The 13,213-nt window shown below is 42.5% G+C and overlaps 1 long non-coding RNA gene across 2 annotated transcripts; it reads left to right on the plus strand.

Annotated features, from left to right (window-relative positions):
* The first annotated feature begins 3,372 nt into the window (after window positions 1-3,372).
* Window positions 3,373-11,825, plus strand: LOC113572564. Of its 2 annotated transcripts, none has more exons than XR_003410124.2 (3): window positions 3,373-3,438; window positions 10,407-10,574; window positions 11,089-11,825. It is a non-coding gene; the product is annotated as an uncharacterized LOC113572564 (long non-coding RNA). The 2 variants fall into 2 exon arrangements; XR_003410125.2 differs by lacking the exon at window positions 3,373-3,438 and adding an exon at window positions 4,067-4,126.
* The last annotated feature ends 1,388 nt before the right edge of the window (window positions 11,826-13,213 follow it).

Consider the following 13,213-nt stretch of genomic DNA (forward strand, 5'->3'; position numbering starts at 1 on the left):
TTGCTGTGCCTGATACACAACTACCACACACTGCCATTTCGGTATCACACTAGTGTTGAGAACGGTCTGCCACTCAAATCATATCTGCTCAGCAGTGGTACTCTGGTCATAATGTGATGAACGGGATAGAGGCTGGTTGAGAAAACGTGTGGCAACAGATGGGCTACAGTCTGTAACTGTATACCTATAAATTGCACCTATGGTGGTACCTAACTGATCTCTTATTAGAGTGCATCCAATTACTCCACATAATGACCTGCAATGATGTCTACATAACAATAAGAGTGACATTCAGCTAGTATGCAGATGTGAGGCAGATATTCTTTGCTAAAGCTTTCATGAGCATCGTGTGTAGCTTGATCTTCCATTGTCCAGCACAGCAGTTTGCAAGTGCTGCGTAGTGCCCGGTGTACAAAGGCTTACCACAGAGCTCAGGGCCAGATGTTTCTATGCTCATCCTCCCCGCTGCCCTCCCTCTCTTTCAGTTGTGGTTGGCTGAGCGTAACAATGTGAGGGGCCTCTTCTCTTTTCCTAAATTTGAGCATGAACTTTTGCATGTCTGAATCCTACAGATTGGAATGTCGAATTCACACCAGAGGCCTGTTCTGGTCTGCTTTATTACAATACACTAAAATGACTGGGAAACTGATTTAAGCACATTGATTACACAGCCATCTGTTTTCCAGGCCTGACTGGTCTATAACATTGTGGATATAAACTCATACGGATTCGACTTTACTGCCTGTGTCCACCAGTATTAAAGGTAAACTGTGGTGTTCATTTCTCTAGCCTGCTGTTGTTGAATGGCATGGAGATGGGATCAATTAGCAGCTCTAAAGCCTCTCTCCCTCTACACCTGCCTACCGCATGACCCAGAACATAGCACGGCATCTGCTCCGGCTCGTAGTCTTCCACTCTAGTCTCTGTTCGTGAAAAAATCTTTAGTGCTGGAATTTTCAGCCAACAGAGTACAACTCATAGAAAATTCTAGAACTCCCGCTGATCAAGGCCTGGATCTGTTCAGTCTTGCTGTAGAGAACAGGCTGAACAGACACTAGAGCTAAATCTCTAATGGACGGCAGAGAACATATGGGGACCTGGAGACGGGTAGTGTAGAAAGAAGCAGCCAGGGGCCATATGCTGGCAGGGACGCCTCCGCAGCCGCTCCCTCCTTCACGCCCATCCGATGGCTCTCTAAGGCCCAAAGTGCCGCTGGTGGTTTCCCTTCAGACCGAGGCTCCACACAGCTACCAGATGCCATGGACGGCCTTAGCATGCAAACCCGACTGGCTCGAGACCAGCAGCAGCTGCGCAAACAAAGAGTATACAAAAATGTAAGCTGTCCAATCACCCTGGCTAAGGGCCCCAACCCGGGACAATAATAATGATAATGATAATAGTGAATTCCTGCATATTTTGGTATGTGGTGCCGCTTCAAACGTGACCAGGGGCCATGGAAACAATGGTGATACCATGAGATTCACTCTGTCGCTCTGTGGTGCCAGCGTACTTCCATGTGAGGTCAGGGACTAAATACATAGACAAAAACACAATCTCACTGAAATACCCATGTCACACTCATAAAATATTACTTTCCCTCTCTGTGGCATATAGGCACACCAAAGTTTTCATGATTACTGCACCCCGCATGAGACCTGGCCTTCTCTGTCGATGAACATTGGGGCAGAGCGGAGCTGGCATTTAAAACTAAGCATTTTTAGCTCTGCTAAAAATCTGTCGTTCTGCTTGGTTTCATGTCTGCCCTGCTTTAACACACCTGATTCAGAAAACTGCAGTGCAAAAAGCAGACTCCTAGGTGTGCCCTTGCCACCGGAAATCCCTGCAAACAGACCAAGCCCTGCTGCAGACTGGACAATTAGCCTACACCTGCCAGCCCACACAAAGCCAAAGTCAGTGGCACTAACAAGCAGGAAGAAACATTCTTCAAATTATTGCTCGATCCAGAAAGAATATCGCTAAGAAAAAAACAACTCGCAAAAATGAGATAATCATTCTTGACCATCCTCGCAATACCACGCACATTCGCCGAAGAAAGCAGTTAGTCATCGGTGTTAACAAGCCGGCAGACTTTCCATGACACAGACATCCAAGCAGTGGCCTCTGTTTTTGTTTACAAGTTGGATCTGAACGTTTAAATCCTTGTCAAACAAAGTGTTCTTTTTTTAAAATGCTGTTTTTGCAGAAAATGAATAACAGTATCCACCTTGGCACAGTATCGCGAGGGTATTCTTTTCTGTGCCACTGTCCATAACAACTCTCAGACCACTCAAGAATGCTCAAGGCCTGGACGTTTTTTTTTTCACTTGGCACCGATTCATCAGCGGGGGGAAAAAAAGGACAAAAAGCAAGAGAGAGAAAAATTGGAACTTGTCCAAAGACAATATTTGTCAGAGAAGCCTCAATTCAGACCTCATACTGTTTATTAAATTGGGAGCTGGTGTAGTGTTTTTCTGAAGCGAAAGTACTTTGAATGAGCTTCAGAATGAATTTGAGATACTTTCCCCTTTTTCTCTCCTTTTTCACTTGTGGTAAACAACTGATCAAAGGAAGCCTTCAAATCACTTGCAACAGATGAACTAGTTTATGGGAAGAAACCGACCGTTGAAGGATTTGCACCTGGGTGGCTAATTTCTAATAAATAAAAGCTAGTGGATTTGTATAATTTTATAATAAAGTTGGCAGAAGAAAATCAGCATCTTGATTTTGTCAGTCATTCTAATGCTTGAACTGCCTTCTAAACAGTACACAGTATGTAACCTAACAAATCCTGAAGTTGGTGTTAACAGAGATTTGAAGCTAAAGTTACACCAAAGCAGCCTGTGGATAATTTAACATAAGGGACAAGAGAAGAGGTCCTTAGTCAGCTAAGAAGCATGCACTTGTAAAAATGTTTTTCAGTCACAGAAGTCTCAACAGGGAAGAGTAAGTTTTTGGAGAAGCAATGTGCACTGTGAGTGAGAGTTGTGATGGAGTACCTGAACTGCAAACAAAACTGTCAATCTGGTGAATCAGCACAAGTAGTAGTGGAACTGAAAATGTTATTTGACCGCAGAAGCTTCACCACAGAAAAGTGTGCTGTTTGTGATGCATAAGGGAGTGTAATTCTAAAACCATATCTCCCTCTGCGGAGACCTGCCTGTACACTTGGCAGGGTCTTTGTCAGTGTATAAGGCTGGAAAAGGGCCAAGATAGGCCCCGCTGACTTCCAACACCTGCGAAGCTCAGCTGCAGAGAGGCACTGACGAAGCTTCATGCTCACTACATCTAGGTCACCATAAAGCACCAACCACACTTCCCCAAACAAGTACAATAAGTCAGGAAACACCCCTCCTCTTATAAAAACCTTGCAGCCTCGCCTTCTCTGCACGACTCTGTTTGTCCATTTCCATCTGCAAGGAGTCATGGGTGTGTTGGCAGGTAGGTCTGTGTGCTTCTTTAGGTGCACATACATTTGGGAAGGGTGGTTGCTTGTTTATGCAAACAGAACAATTTAATTGTTAAGAAATTGTTAATTGTAAAAGAAATTGTTTATATATATGTACATATATTACATACATATATTCATACATATATTCCCAGGGAGTAATTGCAGTGGACTTTAAAAATAAGCTTACCGATGAAGGACCTCTGTCCAGAACGTTGTGTTTCATTGGTGTACAAGTGTAAAGACGCACAGGTTTATGAGGGAGAGCAGGGAAACTACGGTATTCTTGTATAAAAACACCGCGAATATAATTTAATTCTTGAACACACTGGCGTTGAACTTGAGCAGTTAATGGTTTCCCGCGTAGTAAACACAATCCAACACGTGCGGCGCAGGGATGAGGGAGGAACAGGAACTGCGATTTGACCCAGTTCACGGAGTTGGCTTCCTGTTATGGCCAGTCGCAGTGAGAGATGCGCATGTAGCGACACACCAAACCTCTGCTAACGATGCTGGCTGCAGGAGACAGATGTCAGAATGCCATGCATTGCACATCGGTTATAAGGCGTGCCAGAAACGGAGGGAAGTATTTTTGGCACAGGGAGGATTTGCGGAGGCCGAGTCAGGTTTGGCGCTAATTTGAAGCCGCGTCAGCTCGAAGCTTTTGAAGATCAAAGTGGCGTGAGTCGAGGCCCTTATACTTTCCTGTTTAAAGTCCACCAGTGTTCCGCAAAATGACCCGAGGTGCTCTGCTGCTGAGGAAATAGAATTCAGCCATTATTTTAAAACACTCATTCCAGTGTCTGCATTAGTGGAGTGAAATGTTGTGTGTAACGTTAATAGAAAATGAATGGAGGACTCCTCGGACCTCTTTCCAGCACATTAGTTTTCAGGAAACAGCTCATTTTAAAGTCAGGGGTATAAAACCCCACTTACACTAGAACTCCTTCCCCATTTATTTCACATATACATTCGCATTCCTGTGAGGCATAGCTAAAGAATGGCCCCAAAATATACTAATATAAACACCTGGTCTTGGGTAAAAAACGTTAGCTAGCCAGCACTTTGATGCAACACTGCCTACTTGGTCTAAATTTTCAATTTGAGTTTTTTGAAATGCAAATGTATATAAAAAAAATCAGCGCACTCTTAATTTCCTCTGCAATGTGTTTTCCCTCCATTGAGAACACTAACCATCTTTAATTCATTTCATGCTTACTTTGGCACATCTTTTTCCTTTTCTCATCTTGTTTAACAAACTACAAGAGGGCTGTGAAAAAGGGGCCCTGGTAACTCACCGCATTATCTCCTCTCATTAGTGTAAATGTCATAACAGGGGAGGGATGTTTTAGGGAGGCCTTTGAGATGTGGTTGCTTGCGCAGAGTGGCTCTGTGTTGGGGGAGTAGGGGAGAGGACAGGCCCTTTGTATGCCTGCTCCTCGGACTGAATGGGGATTCAGTACAGCGGGCCAGTTCAATGGGGAAACCAGACAGAATTAGTTCCAAGCAGACGGAGAACTGTGCAGTGTGAAGAAATGTGAACAATTAGATGGATTAAAAGGTTTGGAATCTGAGAAGGCGCTTCAGTGAGGACGTTTTAATGGGGGGAGATGTTCTTGCGTAATGAAGCTTTACGTCTGCGTTACTCCATCACCCTGTGAGTGTCCACTAATGATTGTGTACAAAATATTGCATCTGTTTTATGCAGTTATTTTACATGAGTCTAATTCTGTTGTGATTACAAATAAAGCAAAACACCCTGTGCATGTTTTTATATTTTTAATACCAATACTGGTTGCTTAAACTTTACCAAATTGATACTTTTTGCACTTTTTTTTTTCAATGTAATTTTTAATAGCATGTAGAACATAGCTCACCTACACTCACAGTTATGATTAGTACACCTACACAGGCATTAAACTGAACATTAAAAAAAAAACATAAATCACATCAGATGGTGAGGTCCTCTCAGCAGAACATTTCAAACATAGTAGTTGGGACGTCTCATTTTGTTTGTTGAGCTGTCTGTATTCTATGCATGTCACAAAAATACAAGGTCTGATGGAGTAACGTTTCTGCTCTAAGCCATAGATCTGTCAGCTTTGCTCTTGTTAAAGTATTTTTCCAAGGGTTCATTACAGTGAAAAAAATAAACACCATTTAAAACACATGTTTACATCGCTGAGATTTTAAGGCATCACAGTACTCTGCAGTTCCAAAGTTTGATGAGTGCCTTTTGGGAATCAAATTTCCATGACAAGCCCCCCCCCCCTCCCCCCCTGTGTTGTTTCAAAAGTATCAACAGGTGCAAGATGGTATGGTATAGCATAGGAACAGCCATACCACAGTTAACCATACCAAAAGCTATACCAAGCCATAAATACAAAGTAAATAAGAGTTGATGTGGAAACTTTATTAAGAAATTGATCAAATAAAGTTATAATAAGGAATCAATCAGCACTTTTTGAACCAGTCCCAGTTCGAGTCAGAAGGGTCCAAGTCCTTCCCTGGTGAGGCTGTGTCTTTGTGGTACATGAGTGCTGAATGACGAGTGCCTGCTGTAAAACACCTGTAGGCTAAAGGCTCTGTTTATTAGGTCAGTGTAATGGGAGCTGACAGACGCCCAGCGCCTCTGCCCATGTGCCACAGATCAGCAGCCAGCCTGAGCAGGCTGAAGGAGGCAGTGTCAATGTCAGGAGTGAAGGCTGGGGGGCAAAGCAAGCACACCAGTCAGCCCACCTACCCACAAACTAAAAGCCCTACATGCTTACCCACTTACCCATAAACCAAAAGCCCTACATGCTTACCCACTTACCCATAAACCAAAAGCCCTACATGCTTACCCACCTACCCACAAACCAAAAGCCCTACATGCTTACCCACTTACCCACAAACCAAAAGCCCTACATGCTTACCCACTTACCCACAAACCAAAAGCCCTACATGCTTACCCACCTACCCACAAACCAAAAGCCCTACATGCTTACCCACTTACCCACAAACCAAAAGCCCTACATGCTTACCCACTTACCCATAAACCAAAAGCCCTACATGCTTACCCACCTACCCACAAACTAAAAGCCCTACATGCTTACCCACTTACCCATAAACCAAAAGCCCTACATGCTTACCCACCTACCCACAAACCAAAAGCCCTACATGCTTACCCACTTACCCATAAACCAAAAGCCCTACATGCTTACCCACTTACCCATAAACCAAAAGCCCTACATGCTTACCCACCTACCCACAAACCAAAAGCCCTACATGCTTACCCACTTACCCATAAACCAAAAGCCCTACATGCTTACCCACCTCCAATTTGTTGTGAATACATGATACCGTGCAGCTTGGATGTAATTATGTCTGCCATGACAAACTTTATTTAAATGTTAAATGTCTTAAGCATCCAAGGACAATATTGAACCATATTTCATACATATTAGACTGTCCATCCCTCTATCTATCCATCAGTCCAGAAGCAATTTAAGCTTTAAATGGACCCATCAATTTATATTAAAATGTTGACATTTTTAAGAAAATTAAAAATCAAAGCTTATGAGAAACTAGACAATAAAAATCCTAAAGTACACATCAAGTAAAGAAAAGGTTCAAATGCAGACATGTTTTACCATGGCTGTGTATTTTGACAGCAGTCTGCAGGTCACAAGGGTAGGACTTGGCAGCATTCACAGATGTCTAGCGCGCACACGCACACCTTCCCGTAAGGAGGGGGAATCACTCCAGTTAGCAGCTCCCTACCTTGCAGCAGAAGAGGCGTCTCTTGGGCCTGCCTGTGACTGTACTGCACAGGCTGCAGAACACGTGCAGAGGGCCAAAACCGGCCAAGAGCTCAGAGCTCAATCACAGTGTTACAACCACGAGTGCAGTACTCTGTGATGAATCCCTCCCAACGGCAGAAGCCGCCCCAAAACCCTGATTTATCTACACAGCAGATGTTCACATACACACACACACACACACACACACACACACACACTTCACTTTCTTGCTCCCTCTCACATACATACACACTTGTATACACCTCAAAGCTTCTGGTCTTTTTTGTGCAAAACGTTTTTTGTCATAATGATCTGAAAAATGTCCATCGAAAGACTTTGAATATTCGTGTTTTTTTATTGTTGCAATTGCATCTAACAAAAACTTATAACAAAACAAAGTACACTTACATCCAAACATGCACACACTTTGCACATACCAAGTATGTTCTGCATAGTCTATAAAAGTTATGTTACACACATGGTCCCTCCCAATAACTTTATATCAAGTTAAACGGGAGATCCTGTTCATAGCTTTGGGTTTCAATTACTCTAGGCAATTAAAAAGAAGCTGAATGATTAAATTAAAGCACATAGTCAAAGGAACGTTTGAAAAAGCATGCTTTGAAAATGACATACTATTTATGAATCGAGGAATTATGTTACGACTGTTGTGCGTGCAACAAAAGCGCACCCTAGTGGCAGCTAGTGACAAAAGTAAAAGAAAATACTTGTATGGGCAGTGAAGCAACTCACACACTTACAGAAATGTCTGCAAAACATTCTCAAAAGCAATCAAAATTAAGGAACTTTTATTGGCTCTCTTACATAAGTTTAGGTTTAAATGAATATCATGATTTTAGAGGCCTTTTCTAGGAGCCTGTTATGCTCTATTGGGTTCAGTCTGTGAAGACAAATGGATAATGTGCTGGGGTGGAGAACGTACCCGTTATGTCTTATTAGCCTCTGACCTCACAGCTGGATCTAATGGCAGTTGCAGGTGCTGCTAAGGACAACCTAAAGACATACACTCTTAATTACTCTCTCTCATGCTCCCCCCCCCCCCCCCACGCACACACACAAATACAAACCATAGCTTATTTGAAAATGCACCAACACACACCTCCTATTTCCCATGTCTCCTGTTTCAACATAAACACAAATGCAGTAACTAGGTAATCATACCACTCTTGTTTAAGATGGTTCTTTAGACTGTAGACTAAATAAACAGACTACAAACCCCACGTACATAAATAACGGTGTCAAAAGAAGCTCCTAATGTAACTGGGCTTCTTCACTGGAATCTGCACCCAGCACGGATGGCCTGCCACAGCTGGAGGCTCTGACTGAGTGTGTGAGTGTGTGTTTGTACAAGTGGCTCGACCTGGCTGCCAGTCAGACATTTTTCTCAATGAAAGAGGTGACTTTAAAAATTGCTCCCACCCTACACTGCAACACGGCTTCCCGAAACCACAAAATGTTCCAACAGTTCAATGTCTCACCCGGCAGGAATCCTCTTGAAAAACACATGATGCAGGTGCACGTTCTCTTGCCACTGCAAATAACTTGAATTAGTCCTTCTTTTATCAATAGTAATCTTTTAATTCTTACCATATCAGTGTGAATAATATAGTATGTACACTGTATAATAATGACAATGATGCAAGATATTATGTCAATTTCAAAAAGGCATTTACCGCCTGTGACCTAATTATTTTTGTGACAGCACTGTACTTTATGTGCTCTCCCAGCAGAGGAATACCAGAGTAAGTTATATGGCTTATATTATTATTATTAGTTATATAAACAAAATCTGATGCTCTGCATTATATCACAAGCACTCTGGCTCAGCTGGGGCTGGGCGAGGGAGATGGAGCCGCTGGCCAGCTACTCCACAACTCAAGCAAAGAAGGGGCCCCCCAGGGCCTAGCCAGAGTGTGTTGAGCACTGTGGCTGTTTCTGAATTAGCTGGAGTAGTGACATGATCATTCCTCCTGGTTGAGCAGGGCCTGTCGCTCGCCTGTACGTATGTAGAGTACAGTATGCAGCTCCAGAAACAGCAAAAAGTTGAAGTTCACTGAACAAATGTTGCTTCATCGTGTTAAACACACACCCCTCAGAATTTGGATTTTAAGGAATGCTTTTTTGGAAATGGGTTCTACACAGACACAGCAAGATGCATGGGAAGAAGAACGTTATTACTGTTAAGTCTTGATTTATAAATGGAATAAAAGTAAACTGTCCTGCCTGAAAGCATTAATCACAGTCCTAAAATGTCTTAGAAATTGTACAGCAGTAGCAGAGCTTTAAAACACTAATGTATACTTTAAAAAATGTTCATAAGATGTGAAACACAGCAGATATCTGTCATTCATGATCTTCTTTGACAATGTTAGGTGAACCAGTTTATTTAGTTTTATCTAGAGATGCTCAAATCCAGTAACAGATAGAATTTCCTTTCCAGGTACTTTAATTACACCAAGGGAGTCATAAATCTTTCAGCAGATAGTTTGCAATTTATAGAAACCTGTCACTATTCCAAGTTCAACAGGTAAACTCAAGGGCACATCTCTACATGGAATGATGATACTTACTGCTAAATGATGGATATTGGGCTCTATAAGCAATTTTTTTTTCTTCTTTGAATTAATAGCCATAAAATAACCTACAGAAATGAGGTTCCACAGTGGTAGCCTATTGCTGTCAGCTTAGATTTTTTGCCTCTGGACCTCCTGACTTTATGAAAAAGGACTTTAAGATGTTCAGCAACAGCTGAAGAATGGTCCCCAGTCACCACAAGACAATATGGCCCACCCACCCAGCCAAAAGCAGAGCTGGCCCAGCTTTGTCCGGGGAGGTTAGTTTTCTAATTAAACACTGCATCTTGCACAGGGGAAAAACGTGATGGACACACGTGTTTATACGCATTCACTCTTGTGGTGTGATTTAAAGCAGGAGAGAGTTTGTCTCTCATGGTCATGTGGGACATGGTAGAAAGAGGCAGCGGTTTGTCTGTATAACATCACCTCCCACCCCAGACCGGTTCCACATAGCCGGTCCAGTCCGTGTTTGTCACTCAGCTCAACACTGCATACCAGTCCAGAGGAAACACCCAGCCATCACTGGTCTTGTTAAAGACGAGGCCTGTTTGCTGACCTCCCACCTCTCCTCTACCTCTACAGGCCTGACCGATCAAGTCCAGATTCTGCTGTCAGCATCAGTGAGGAAAGTCTGAGAGACAAAGAGCATCTGTGATCGTTGAAGCGATTAAAAATTCTTCATCTGCGATGCAAGTACAACAATATCACTATGATGTTCGTGCAACACAGCGCAAAATATGAGGGCTGCAGGTAGGCTGTCCAAATGTAATTTCATACAGAGAAATCCAGACACAGATAAATAACAGAATTCTTTTCAAGCAGTGATGCAAAGATATTAAATGGTGCATGAAATATTGCACCATTGTGTCAAAATTGATAATTTATCAACTGCAAAAAAATGGTTCGTAGACAGATTAGCTAGCATAGACTTGACAATAAGTCTATGGGATCATTTCTTGTTTAGTTAAAGAAAAACGTCTGCCGTGTGTGAAAGTAAGTTGAAATGTTGCATTAACCAGTACATCTGTAAGTTTGTAAATCACATGATGTCATTTTATGAACCGAAGCCTTCTAAAGACTCTAAGACATATGTTATGGAATTCATGCCTGATCAGAGCAATCATGTGGCACGCTGCAAAATGTATAGACCTAAGTGAGGAAATGAGTGAGCACAAACCCATAGCCAGGACCATTCTGATGAAATAAGGAAAGTATAGCACCATCCTTCCTGGAACTGATAGTGTAACCAAAATGTCTCCAACAGCAAGATGTAAACTCCTGCATGAAGCACCAGGTCCACGCCAGCCTGGCAGTGTTCTGCAAGGTGCATCATCCCACCTCAGGCTGTGGAGCATGCATCACACTGAAATGGGATTGAATGAATGCACATTTCAAGGTTGCCAAATTAGCATGTTAAATGACATTTTATGAAGAGGTGAGGTTTTGTTTTTTTTTTCCTTTACAGTCATATCTGGCAAAAAGCAATAACAACATACAAGATGAAAGTTATCATATCTATGATCTAACATCACGTGTTTTGATTATTACCAAGTCCTTGACAACTCAGCAACATTGAATAACGCAAGAATTCTGCTCATTATCAAAGCTTCATTGGAGAATGTAGAATTGCCTCTCTGTAAGATGATGACAAAGCACAACTTGGTGGTCTTGCTAGACAATAGCCCAAAACACAAGTCGACACCGGAATACCACAGGAATTACACAACCAATGACAAGGATATGCTGTTGTGGAACAGTTGCACCTGAGCTGTTTGGAAGAGACCAAGTTAATGATTACACTACTGGAGGTACTGGAACACTGCAGTCAATGCTAATGGCAGTGTAACCACCTGTTATCTGCTACAGATGATATTATGCAACACCCAGTGACCCTGCAGTTATTGCTGCAAAAGGTGGTGTAACCAGTTAGACCAACTGAGTGTTGCATAACTTTCATTAATAAACAGGGTTATGTGTTGTGCTTTCTGTTTTTTTCATTTATATTAAATCAAGTTTCAGTTAATCCGGCATTCAATGCCAAATGTAAACTTAAAAGTCGCTAACACTACAGTATGTATGGCTTCCCCCATTCACAAACACCAGCGGTAGGAAGGGGTTAAATCGATAGTGGCTTGAATCCAAATCCCATCCCCCTCCACTGCCTGCACTTGAATCTTTTTGCCACGCGCTCGTGGTTTGACCCTGCCAACTTTTTTGGTCTTCACCCTTTCTCCTCGCCACAAACCTGTCAGACCCCATAAGTAAAAACATATTGGACCTGCACCGTTTTCTTTCTTTAAATGCAGGTTGATGAATTTTCAATCCACGGAGCATTTGTCTACATGACACACACCCCTGGGGGAGTATAACCAGATGCATTTTTTTTTGTAGCGCAAAACTTTTTAAATGTTATTTTATGTTGGTTAAACCTCAAGGAGCACCAAATATCGTGGTTTTAATCAACGATCTAGTTATTTTGGGAGAAGGCCTTGCTGGATACAGTGCTGGAGAGAGTGGTGTGCAAACCTGAAACCACTGACCTTGAGAAGATTGGAGCAAAGTAAGGTTTTGCTTTTGCTCCCCAGAGATTCAACAACCATTCGCGTGAATCCTCTCGAGCGTCAAAACATGTAGGGTTAGTTCGACCCCTTGAAGCCATGTTAGAAAATGTGCACACACTACAGATTATTTCCAGATCATCTATTGCTTTCATTACTGGTATAATTTTTTCCCCATAACCAAACCTGTAATTTCCCTCACTCAAGTGATAAAAAAACCAACAAAAACGTTGTTGCTATGGCATGCTGATATAAATAAGCCTTTAAGTGTCGAGGGTACGCAATCATCTCCTTTGTTATAAACCAGTGCGAACACAACGGTAGTTTTTAGTGGAATGCCTACCATGTTCTTTTAACTAATCTGGAGGATCTTAAAGATTTTTATTTTATAGCCTCTCTCAATTCCAATGTTTCCACTGACACTGTTTGGAGAAATACAGTAACTACATATGTGACTCGACATAAAATGAATAGATGAGCAAATCGCCATTTATGCGTTGAGTTACCAGACACGTTTCCATACAAGCAATATTCAGACAGCACAAACTGCTCCAAACGCCAGCTGTCCTTAGCTTTGGAGGAAACGCTTTCTGTTACCGCGCCAGTTACCTCAGCGACGTCTGTCCGCATAAACACACGCCGCTGAGTAATTACTGTTATAGCACCGTTTCTAAAAACACTTCTTGTTGGCCCGTGAATAGGGAATGCCAGCAGACACAACAGCCGACTCAAAATAAGCAGATCTTACGCTGGCATGTGGCGCGCGATGGTATCAGTAGGATGAACGTCACGAGACATGGGGCGCGCCTTGACGCCTCGGGGAACTCGGTG

This window comes from Electrophorus electricus, chromosome 7 (assembly GCF_013358815.1).
Source record: "Electrophorus electricus isolate fEleEle1 chromosome 7, fEleEle1.pri, whole genome shotgun sequence".
NCBI lineage: Eukaryota > Metazoa > Chordata > Actinopteri > Gymnotiformes > Gymnotidae > Electrophorus > Electrophorus electricus.